General features: G+C 30.9%; 1 non-coding gene across 1 annotated transcript; it reads left to right on the forward strand.

Moving 5' to 3' along the window:
- Positions 1-6666: 6666 nt before the first annotated feature.
- On the forward strand, positions 6667-6769 carry LOC113767244. The gene has a single exon (XR_003467960.1). It is a non-coding gene; the product is annotated as a U6 spliceosomal RNA (small nuclear RNA).
- The last annotated feature ends 5698 nt before the right edge of the window (positions 6770-12467 follow it).

A 12467-nucleotide genomic window follows, 5' to 3' on the forward strand; every position in this document is an offset into this window, starting at 1 on the left:
GAAATAAAATGGCCAACATGAGGGACATGGCAGGATTCTTCAGGGTCTTGAGGGACTGCGGCATGGAGCACGTGGTGCTCCTGGGCACGTACTTCGCACTTCGCATGGGGAGCCATCGATTCATCCGCGAACTGGACCTGCTGTTCACGGCAGTCGAGGAGCTCAGGGGAACCCTGTCGGATTCGGATGAAGTGTCCGATGATGCCTGCTCCACCGGGAGCAGTTGAGGAGGATGGATTGAATAAGCCCCTTACCTGGTGAAACCCCTTCCATTGGGTGACGAAGTGGGACCCACACGCACAGGGATATACGTAGAAATGTAACGTAGTATACGGCGTATTGTACGAGTATTCATACGATGCATAGGGATTCAATGCAGCAGTGACACGTGTAATAGATGCGCAGGAAGGAAATAAAATGCTTCAATTAATTTCTTCGTTGATGATCACTATGGTTGGGCCTAGTGCTATTTTTTATTGGGCCTGGTGCGAGGCCCAATGACATTTTAAACGGCCCAGTGGATCAAGAAATTGAGGCACGGTAGCCGACAACTTCTGCAAAAAGCAGCCCAGCAGCCAGTCCAATTTTTTTTAAAAAAAAGTCTCAGTCAAACATTCCGGCTCTAATCAAAGCAGAGTGATGGGGTTTAAAGAAGAATGCATTTAAGCAGAAGCAGAAGCAATAGGTTACGTCTACGGTGGAAAGTTCATTTTTCTGCGCATAATAAGCAGAAGCAATGCAAGGTGGCCAACTGTAATATGTGGAAACACACAAAGAAGTATATTGGGGCACTGGAGAAAGCGGATTATCTATGGATAAAAAATGTTATATATTTTAAAATTATAATAAAAGCCCTCTTAAAAATTTATTCATCATCTAATGTCAAATACTTATATTTGGTAAATTAAAATAGTTAATTAAATATTCTATTATAATATAAGTAACTATATGTCATTGAGTCGATTGAATAATAATTTATTTTTTCTTTTTTTGGCATTTCAACTAGTTGTCTATCAAGTTTCAATTGAAATAAAGATTTTATAATTATTTAAATTATTCAATAAAATAATCAATTTAAGATGAACATAAATATAAATACATTAAATTGTAGTATTGAAATATTTGATTTCATATGAATGAAAGACAAGAAGAAATTGCAAGAAATTTTTTAAAAATTCATGTGAGTTCTTTATATTGGTAATCACCTTTATTTGTTATTATAATTATAATACCTGATCATAACCGATTGAAACTCATATCCTAATACTATTTACAACTAAAGTTACTATATACTCAGATTAAAATTTTCTTTTTGTCACTAAATTTTCTTTTATATATGATGTATGTGTTATCATTTGTTGATAATTAATATAACGAAAAGATACTATTTAGGCTAATATGTCTTGACAATGTGGATTACTTTTAAGGATTTTAATGAGAATTAGACCACATTTTTTATGGATTCAATCTAATTCACATTTTATGTCATTTGAAATATAATTATTTAAAACATAAGGGACCAAAAAATACGAAGTAAAACTTTTGACTAATTCTGACTTGTTTTGACCGTTATATATTATAGTTTTGTATTAAATAAAAAATTTGCTATCATAATTATTTTGGTCAAAATATCATGGATTAGTTTAACTGATAGACCAAACGTTGGGGGGACCAAAATTGCACATGTTCCTTTATTTTAATTATATTTGATATCCCAACCCTTCCCAACCCTTTCTTTTAAATTTACACCTCAATTATTTGAAATATGAAACTCAATTAAAAAATAAAATCTACCACAATATTTATTTTGACATGTACAAAATTCACTAAATAATGTTGAAAATTTCACCCATTTTCCAATACAACAATTTCACCCTTTTTTTTTTATTAAAAACTTATGCCGCTTGACGTACTAAATCCGACAGTCTTTTAAGTTAATTAAATGACATTTCAAAATTCGAACAGCAAAAATAGATGAAAACAGGTTTGTTAAATCAATAATTACTTCTATAAGATGTTAAACTAAACAAAGGCCGTTTTAAACAAAAAATCTCATTCATTTTACAATAAGATGCAGTTCTCAAATTGTTGAAAAATTATTTGTTAAAATTGTTATGTAATTTTTAATGTACAATATAATTTTATAAATATAAATTTATTATGCAATATAAAAACAAAATAGTCATATACAATGTCTATCATAATTATCCCGAAATGAACTTTCCACCGTAGACGTAACCTATTGCTTCTGCTTCTGCTTCTGCTTAAATGCATTCTTCTATAACTCCCATCACTCTGCCTTGATTAGAGGCGGAATGTTTGACTGACACTTTTTTTTTAAAAAAAATTGGACTGGCTACCGAACTGAGCTTTTTGCAGAACTTGTCGGCTACCGGGCCTTGTCAGCCCGGCAGCCGACAACTCTATAAAAAAAATAAAAATTTCCACTGCCGGGCTGTGTCAGAGCTGAAAAAAAAAATTTGACTGACTTTTGGGTGCCGGGCTGACACGACCTGGTACCCCATAGATTTGCACCAGACCAATGTCAGAGCAATAGATATCTGAATTTTTTTTTTCAACCATATTCTGAGTAATTAGCCTATAACATGATCTAAAATAATAGTCTACCATGCAAACAATTAGGTTTTATATATAACGAAAATTGCTTTAAAAAATGAGTCTAAAGAAAAAATAAATACTGTTCATATAATTTATTCTTAAATAGTTAAATGATTATAATTCTATAATGAAATTTTGTTTGTCATAGCCAAAAAGAACAAAGAAAAACAAAAACAAAGAAAAAAAAATAAAAACCTACTGCCAAAATGAAAGTGAAAATATTCTTTTCTGCTGCCAAAGAACTTATGATTTGTTTACCCTCAAGATGGCTTAGAGGAGTTTGCTTCTAAATAATCTGCACATACATGGCTAGAAATATTAAAGGTCTTCTTCGCCATGGTTTCTAAGTTGTACGGATTTGACAGTACAAGATTTCAGTCAATTTGAGCTACCATGATTTCCAATGAAGCAGTTAATGAGAAACAAGACAAAAATAGACTTTTGGAGTCGTTGGAGTCAGCGGGTCGTCTGAAAGGTACAATTTGCATTATACACTGTAAGTAACAATTGACCTGACCATCTCCAAGGGTAAATTACATTTTGCTTGATGATTGGTAATGCCTATTATTATTACTACTTTACGTTAAAGGGAATCATATTTTTGTCTCTTTACACTTTAGATTTTGATGATCAAATTTGTTTGCCATATATGTGGTATTTAATCAATTAAATCATTTGAGGCTAGGAATCTGGTCACTCATCACTCATTATTTGATGAGATTTTGCACTCTAGCTAAGCTATTAGTGCACGTCTTGTACTGTTCCCAATTCACCAAAGTTTCTCCAACAGTTTCCTTAGGAACTTAATTCTTTTTTTTAATAAAAAGTAAAATTCATTAACATATTGCTAAAAATCGTTCAGCACGATTTGATTTATATCATTGCCCTAATGGAATGTTAAACATGCACTAGAAATAATAATTTTGCAATATAATAGATACAATAGATCTAAAAAATTATGAACGGCTCTAAAAGATATAAAAAATTTCAAGATTGTAATTTACAAAGATAAATCGCTTTTGCTCCTTCGGAACTTAATACTATCATCAATCAAAGTTTCCAAGTCCCAGGGAGCTTCTTCTTCTCCTGAATCTTCTCACTAGGCTTTGCGATGAATCTACTTCTGATAGGACGTAGATTGTAGTGCATTTATATGCATAAGTTACTAGTTAATTATGTTATTTGAGCTTTATTTTGAGTAGAGCAATGGAAGAAGAAAAGTGAAGAGGAAGGGGTTTGGCAAAATTGACTTGTTTCAGTATTTTGGCAATAACTTGAACTACACAAATTGAATTGAGATGATTCTTGATTTTTTTTGAAACTAAGAGAATGCTCTATAATTCATATGAAAATATTAAAATTTGGTTGTCACGTTTTCATAGTCAAAAGTCCAAATTACTGAAGTATAATTTTGCTTTGATTATCTTCTAATCAGTTCTCAGTATTTTGGACATATTTCAATGTTCAGACCTCCAAATTGTGCTACTTGCAATCTGCTTTTGTTCTTCGGAGTGAGACGAATTTTACATTACAAAACTAAGCTGGTGTCACATCAGGAACATGCTACTGTGTCTGGGGACAGTGGGATCAAATTTAATTCAAGAAAATGCACGCACTACTTTGTACTTGTGTTGCTAATGCTACTTACCCTTTCTGAATTAGTCCATGTTTGCTATGGTGTGGGAGAATATATTCCTGTAGTAGCTAGCGCAGCGGTGTAGGGGAAATTTTCCAAAATCTCTATCTGGAATGGAAGAGACACCAAAATGGATTATGGATATTGATCAATGATGTTTGGGCCTGATTTACATACTAGCAGCAATACTTTCTGTCCTACTTGGTGGTCCTTGTACTTGAATTTATCTGTGTTTGTACATTGTGTTTGTTTGTGAGAGGCATGGTTCGTTAAATACAGTACAATCATAATATTAAATATTCTAAATACGGTTATCATAAAAAATTGGGATAATTTCAGAAACCTCCCTTGAGGTTTCTGACTGTCTCACTCACCTCCCCTGAATTTTGCAAAATATCAGATACCTCCCTTGTCAGATTATTGGGCCCTATTTGTGATATCATTGATGATGAATTGACAGATATACCCTCATAACTTATGATATATTTTGAAGCTATTTTGACAGAATTAGTTGAATGAGTAATAGAGATATAACTTATGATATACCTTCTATTCCACTTTACACTTTTTATTCATAGTACAATCACTAATGAAGAGTTTAGCACTAGTGTTACCTTTCTCTAAAGTCATGTATTTCATGTTTTTTTTGTAAGACAATTATCTAGTGTAACTCATTACTTATATTTGGGTAAATTTGGTTTTCAAAAATTCAATGACGTAAATTGTATATTACATCATCTCATAAAGTGATGCGACACAATTTGGGTTATTGAATTTTTTGAAAATCGAATCTACCTAAGTTCTGGTATTCAAACGAAGCTTGTTGAATAAATTCGACTAACTGCAGTGTGAATTAATTTTTTTTTTAAAAAAAGTCTCAACTAAAGTATCTAGCACTAAATGAAATGAAGTATCTTGCTACTTCATTTCATTTTCCACAGAGAAAATCGCAAAAAGAGTTATTAAACTATTGAGAATTTGGTTATTTGATTGTTACACTATTTATTTAACTGCAATTGCCATTCACTCAATTAACCAAATAGTGAAAATTTTTTGTGACTTAACTAGTAAAAATTTATACTTTTAATCACTTAAATATTATTTTTTATGACTTAACTAATAAAAATTTATACTTTTAATCACTCAAATTATAAAACTATACATTTTTTTTATATCACCAAAAGTATGTTTCAATTTATTGAATGATCATATTAGCTAAATAAATGTCTAATAGCTAAAACAAAAAAATATAAATAGCATTGTAACATTGCTTGAAGAAGCCATCTGCATTTGTCTCTATCTGGTTCAACTTATTACTTCTTTTTTTTGCTTTTGCTTTAGCTCAAGTTGTGGATAAGCAAAAAGGGCATATGTGGAACACAAATATCATCTCACTCCTCAAAATATTTTTTTAATGCTCATTTTTCTGACATGGGCTGATCTTGTTACTCCAACTATAAGTTCAGGGGAGGTATCTGATATTTTGCAAAGTTCAGGGGAGGTGAGTGAGACTGTCAGAACCTCTGGGGAGGTTTCTGAAATTATCCCTAAAAAATTCGACACCAAAATATGAACGAAATAGTGCATATAAATGTGTATGTGAATAGCAAGAACAACTTCTTCTTCTCCTCCTTTTTTAAAGTACGAACAATTTCATAAGTTAAGGAATAAAAATATTGGTGAATTTATGATGAATTTGAAAGATTATGCTACATTGATTTCAACTTTAACTATCATCCTTGTATATGAGACATAAAAGTGTTTTAAGGTTCATTTCTTTTGGATTTTACGTGTATAAATTCATCGAAATTTTGTTATGTATCATAACTATGTTCTTTATAACTCAAAAAAAAATAGTAACAAATTTTAAAAATTTCTCATAAATTCAAATATTTCTTGTAAAGCATAATGTGAGACAAGTTTATCACAAACATTATATAAATAGTTAAAAGCATGAGTATTTTTTAAAATAATTTGAAGTGTACAAAATACAATTTTATTTTCATTATAGATACAAACATGAAATATAGAGACATAATTCGAGTTTTTTACTAAAGATAAAGATCCTACGTTCAAATCCCCCTTTCCCCTTCCCACTTTTTAAATCCCACCTTTTTAGACTAAAAAAAATTTAAAAGAAATAGAGACTCTTATTTAGCCATATAACCAGGCCAATATACATTCTATTCTTGAGATCAATTCTTCTCATATTTCGGCTTAATAGTAGGCCAGAGCTGATGATTAAATTCGGATGAAGTTGAGTTCTACTTTTGTGGGTGGAAAATAGGCAAAAAGCATATGCAATAGTTCAATGTTAAATATTTTGGGCCAGGCTTGATGACATTAATGATGCTTAAAACCTTCCAATTACTGCTTTTTTCCCACATCAGCTGTGAACACCAAATTGGATCGGCCTATCCGGCGACACCCAATGAAATTGGTATCATATAGAGAAGATTAGGAATGCCCAGTGCAAGAATGGCGCGCACAAATCGAGAAATGATTCAAATATTTTTAGGTTTTTCTACGCTGATTTGGGTCTAAATGTATTTCATCTACATATAAAGATGACTGATAGATTGCTGTTAAAGTCAGTTTGGGCATTTTTTTTTTCTTTTGCTGATTGGGATCCATGCATATTTGGCCTAATTATGTATACATTTGATACTTCAAAACTCATTGGTGTGATTTTTTTTCATTTGATTGACAATACTATTTTGGATAAATTTCCAAAAAAAAAATAGACAAAGAACAATTGTTTATCTCGAATAATGCTGCAATAAAATGTTCTGAAGCATGACTTGGGCAATTTTTAAATCGGCTCAATTTGGTTGTCAGATGCATTAAGAATACAATTTTATAGGTTTGGAACCTCTTAAGAATTACAATTTTAACAAACTAGAAATTAGGTGCATAGTTGGCCTAGATTTTGGATTCACATGTAAACATGCCTCTGCTATTTTGAGGATGAATACCAGAATCCTTTCAATTTCTTGTGTGGGATACGAAGGTCTCTGGTCCAACAAGTCTTTCAATTCTATGTCTCCAATTGTTGAAGACATCAGATGGCCAACTAATTCACCAAGGTGCTTCCCCTTGATTATTTTCAATGTCAGGACCCCAAAGCTATAAACATCACATTTTTCAGTGATGTTAGTGGTTGTTTATATTCACTTTTGGTGAAAGCCATCACCTATTAAAATCAAAATCTTTATGGTAATTATTAAAAAATAAATTAATGATCGACGAATTCCTTCAAGCGTATAGGGTCGATTGTAGTAATAATTTATCTGGAGTATTCCAGGGTCGAACCCACAATGATGACTTAATTTTCTACTTTAATTATTCCAACAAACTAACAAAATTTAAATTCAAACAATTGTAATTAAGCAATAAAAGAATAATCAATTCAAATAGAGTAGTGGTGAGAAAATAATAGACACGAGTCTATGATTTCAGGTTTTAATCCAGAATTTGAGTCAATTATATAGTTAATTTCTTAACAAACCATGAATGCATCAAATAATTATATTTTAGATTATCTCTCGATAAATCTAAAGTGTGCCTAATTAAATTCTACGTCTTTTTTGATATCGCAAGTATCCAATTAAACCCTTTAAGAACTTCAGTGATATAAGTTTTTTTTAATCAAACCAGTGATATAAGTACGGCATACAAATCCTCACATACTCTCGTGATTAAACTAAATATATTTATCTATTTAGTGCACGGTTGTATCTCATTTCTCAATTCAATACAAACCCTAGAAGCATGTCTATGGCGGCCAAGCATAAACATGTAATTAAAATCAAGATAAATAAATCATAACAAAAGGTTAGAAATTAAACTAGAAAAATTAATCAAATTCCTTCATAAAAACTCTAACCCTAGAAACAATTTAGTTCAACATGATTTGGAAATTAAAACTACGAATTCAGAGAGTTGCTACAAAGATAAGAAAAAGAGTAAGAAAACTTCTTAGTTGCTTGCTCCAATCTTCTCCTCTTGCACGCTCTTTGATTTGTCTCCATTTGATTTTGATCTCTCAAGGATAAACTATGGAAAGATGTTAAAACTAATCTAAACTAATTTTTTCACCCCTAAAAACGTCTTAGATAGCCACTACTTATAGTTTCTTAAAGTAGTATCCGAAACGGGGTAAAATTGGGCTTATTAAAGCTAAAAAACATCAATTTCGCGCATTTTTTCAATGAATACCTACTCAAATTCCGACCTAAACTCCGGCGCTGGAGTTCGTTCAAATGACTGGACCTGAACAACTCCGGTGTGAACATCGATGCAAGTTATTGAAAATTCGCGAGCGGATCTCACTTCGGATTCGCGCGCAGATCTATTTCAAGGCCAAAAATCTCCATCATCGAGGCCGAATAAGCTTTTGTGCAAAACAAAAACGTTGTAGCCCTTTAAATTAGTTTTCCAATGCTACATGAATCATGTCATTTGGAGGTCTGGATACTGAGAGATGCTCAAAATACTAAGAACTAGTTAGATGAACTTCACAATGCAACTATACTTCAATATTTTGAATATTTGACTACGAAAACATGAGAACCAAACTTTGATGTCTTGATAAGAATTGTAAAGCATTCTTTTAACTTCAAATTGGATCAAGAATCATCTAAATCTGATTTATGTAGTTTGAGTTATCACCAAAATATTGAAATATGTCGTTCCTACGAAACCTCTTCCTCTTAACTTTTTCCTCTTCCATTGCTTCTCCGCATCACGTTTTTGGTTCGTTTTCCCTTCAATTGAGTTTTGCACCTATTAGAACAATATAAGACAGCAAAATTAATTAGTTTTTATGCAAAATAATAGTTCAAATGATATGGTTAACTTGCAACTTATGCATATAAATTTACTACAAATTTTGACCGATCAATTAACAATAAAATTGTGGAAGCTTACCTGGATTCATGTTGATTAGCTGATACTTGAATTCCTAAAAATTTTGGGTTAGCCTTCTAGCTCAACACGTATTCGCTAATATTAGAGAGAGTCCTTTAGTTTCTCTCTGATATCTTTCCTGATGGTGGGATATCAGGAAAGACTTATTTTGTAGTATTAAAAATATGATAATAAGAATAAGTGTAACCTGAGAATCATAACCCTATTTATAGATAATTTTCTTGTTACCTTTTGAGTTCCTATTTTAACCCATCATAGAAATATGAATTATCCTTAAATCTCCACAAATTAAAGACTCACATCCTATTAGATACATTAAAATCCAAACTATAATTGATCACTTTAATTGAATTTAACCTTATTTGATAGTGTACAATACATAATTATTCACATATAAGTCTAACATTGGATTAAAAATCTAACAATTTCCCATTTGGATTATATGTGTAACCTTATAATTATATTTTGTAATTAACCATCTGAGCCCAATTTTACTGTCATTATCAAAATATATCTACAACCAATTTGATCTATCAATTACATACACATAGGATCACAGCGCCATTTGTTACAATTTCATAACTCGACCCATCAATGATTACATATGCTAATGCAATTGAATGACATGAATCATGATGTGAATTTGTAGTATAAAAATTTTATGCAATGTGATCATAACATACCTATTTTGAACTGATCCATTTTAAACTTTTATGAAATCAAACCATACCAAAATCAGAGTGTAAATAATTTTAAACTTTATTTATGCATAAAATATCCTTCAAACATTAATAACCGAAAAATATGAATATCGTAAGAGTATTTAAAATAACAAACTCCCACTAAAACTGAACATCACTTAATAATATGACACCTATATGAACAGTATACTTATGAAACATTTTGAATGACAAACTCTTAGTAAACTGATCCGTAACTATAGAGTTTGTCCTGATATACTCTATCGACAACTATCCACTTGTACTTTTTCTTTAATAGTTAGGAACTTGATATCTATATGTTTAGATTTTGTCAAGTTCCTGTTGTTATTGGAATATAGGACTGCTGACTTATTGTCACAAAATAATTTGAGTGGTCTTTTGATATTATCTACTACACGTAATCCTGTGATAAATTTTTGTAGTCAAATTTCATGATTGGATGTCTCATAACAAATTATGAATTCTGCAGCCATAGTAGAGGAGATTATAAGAGACTATTTAACACTCTTCCAAAATATGACACCTCCAACTAGCAAGTAAATGTAACTTGATATTGATTTCATACTATCTTGACATTCAGTATAATCGGAATCAGTATACCCAATGATTTTAAACTTATCTAATTTCTGATACATGAGCATGTAATCTTTTAATTTCTTTCAGTATACAATATTCAAAAGCATACAAACCTAAACATATATTAGACTCTTTATTACTGACGCATAAGAAATCTTTTGCATTTTCTTTTCCTCAAAAGCATTTTTAGAACACTAATTGAAACTAAACTTGTCTTTTTTAGCCATATAGGTATCATCTGATTTATAATTTTGCATATCATATCTTTTAAGAATTTTTTTAATATAACCTTTTTTGTAATAGTTTCAGAACTTCTCGAAAGTGATCCCGATGTATCTGTATGCCTAGCATAAAATATGCATCATTATGATCTTTCATCTCAAAGTTCTTAATTAGAAATCTCTTAGTTTCATGCAATAAATCTATATCGCTGTTGGCAAGTAAAATTTCATCAACAAATAATACCAGAAAAATATATTTGTTCCCACAGAACTTATGGTATATACAATCATCTACTCAATTCATCTCAAAATAAATTGAGATGATCACTTGATGAAATTTGAAATACCATTGTTGAGATGCTTGCTTGAACTCATAGACGATTTTTTTTAATTTACCAATCATATTCTTTGGATCTTTTGATGCAAAATTTTTCGGTTGTATCATATAAATCGTTTCATCAATGTCACCATTAAGAAATGCTACCTTTACATCCATTTGGTGTAATGCAAAATTGAAATGCGTCATTAATGTCATTATAATTCTTAAAGAGTCTTTTGAAGAAATCGGAGAGAAGATTTATTTATAGTCAATACCTTTTTTTTTGTGTAAAATTCATAGCGACAAGATAAGTTTTATATCTTTTCACACTGCCTTTCAAATATTTCTTGGTTTTAAATATCCATTTATAATCAATAGGTTTCGCTCCTTCTGGCAATGAGACAAGACCTCAGATATTATTGTCTTTTATGGATTTAATCTCTTCATTCATGATATCGATCTACTTTTGAGAATTTAAACTTTCTATGGTTTGGCGAAAGTTGATTGAATCATCTTCCATCAATCCAGTGTCATTCTCATATTTTTGGATAAAAATAATATAATCATTTGGTATTGCATTTCTCTTTTCTCTAGTAGATCTTCTTATTGGAACTGATTCTTAAAGAGGTAGAGTTTATACTTCTATAATACTTTGTTCTTTGACATTGTCTTGATTTATTGTGTCATAATCAAGGTTAGGAATAGAATTTTGAACAAGATCAATGACACATGTGAAAATATTAACATATTCCTCTTCAAAGATAAGGTGCCTAACTATATCTTTTCCCCCAAACTCAATATCTTCAAAGAATCGAGAATTTTTAATCTTAAAAATTGAATTAGTCATGGGATCATAAAATTTTCAACTCTTAGATCATTCAGAGTATCCAATAAAATAACAACTAACTGTTCTTGAATCCAATTTTTTTTCATTTGGCCTATAAGACTTTGCTTAAACTAGACATCCTCAAATATGCAAATGCTTCAAACTAAGCTTTTTTCCTATCTAAAACTCGTAAGGAGTTTTGGCAGTTATTTTAATTGGAACTCTATGAAAGATATATGTTGCAGTCTTAAGTGGTTCTTCCCAGAGTGACTATAATAAGATAGAATGACATATCATACCCCTTATTATATGTTTAAACGTTCTATTTCGTCTTTCAGTAACACCATTCATATTGGGTGAATCCAGCATGATATATTGTGGGACGATATCGCATTTCTCTAGATATTTTGCAAATGGTTCTAAATGTTGTTCACCTGAATTGTCATATCTATCATAGTACTCACCACCACGGTCAGATATGATGTTTTTGATTCTTTTGTTGAGTTGATTCTCAACTTCAGTTTTAAAAATTTTGAACATGTCCAACGACTGTGATTTTTTAGAAATGAGATATATGTAATCATATCTTAAAAAATCGTCTATGAACATTATCAAATAT

The sequence above is a fragment of the Coffea eugenioides genome, chromosome 3 (assembly GCF_003713205.1).
Source record: "Coffea eugenioides isolate CCC68of chromosome 3, Ceug_1.0, whole genome shotgun sequence".
Taxonomy (NCBI): domain Eukaryota; kingdom Viridiplantae; phylum Streptophyta; class Magnoliopsida; order Gentianales; family Rubiaceae; genus Coffea; species Coffea eugenioides.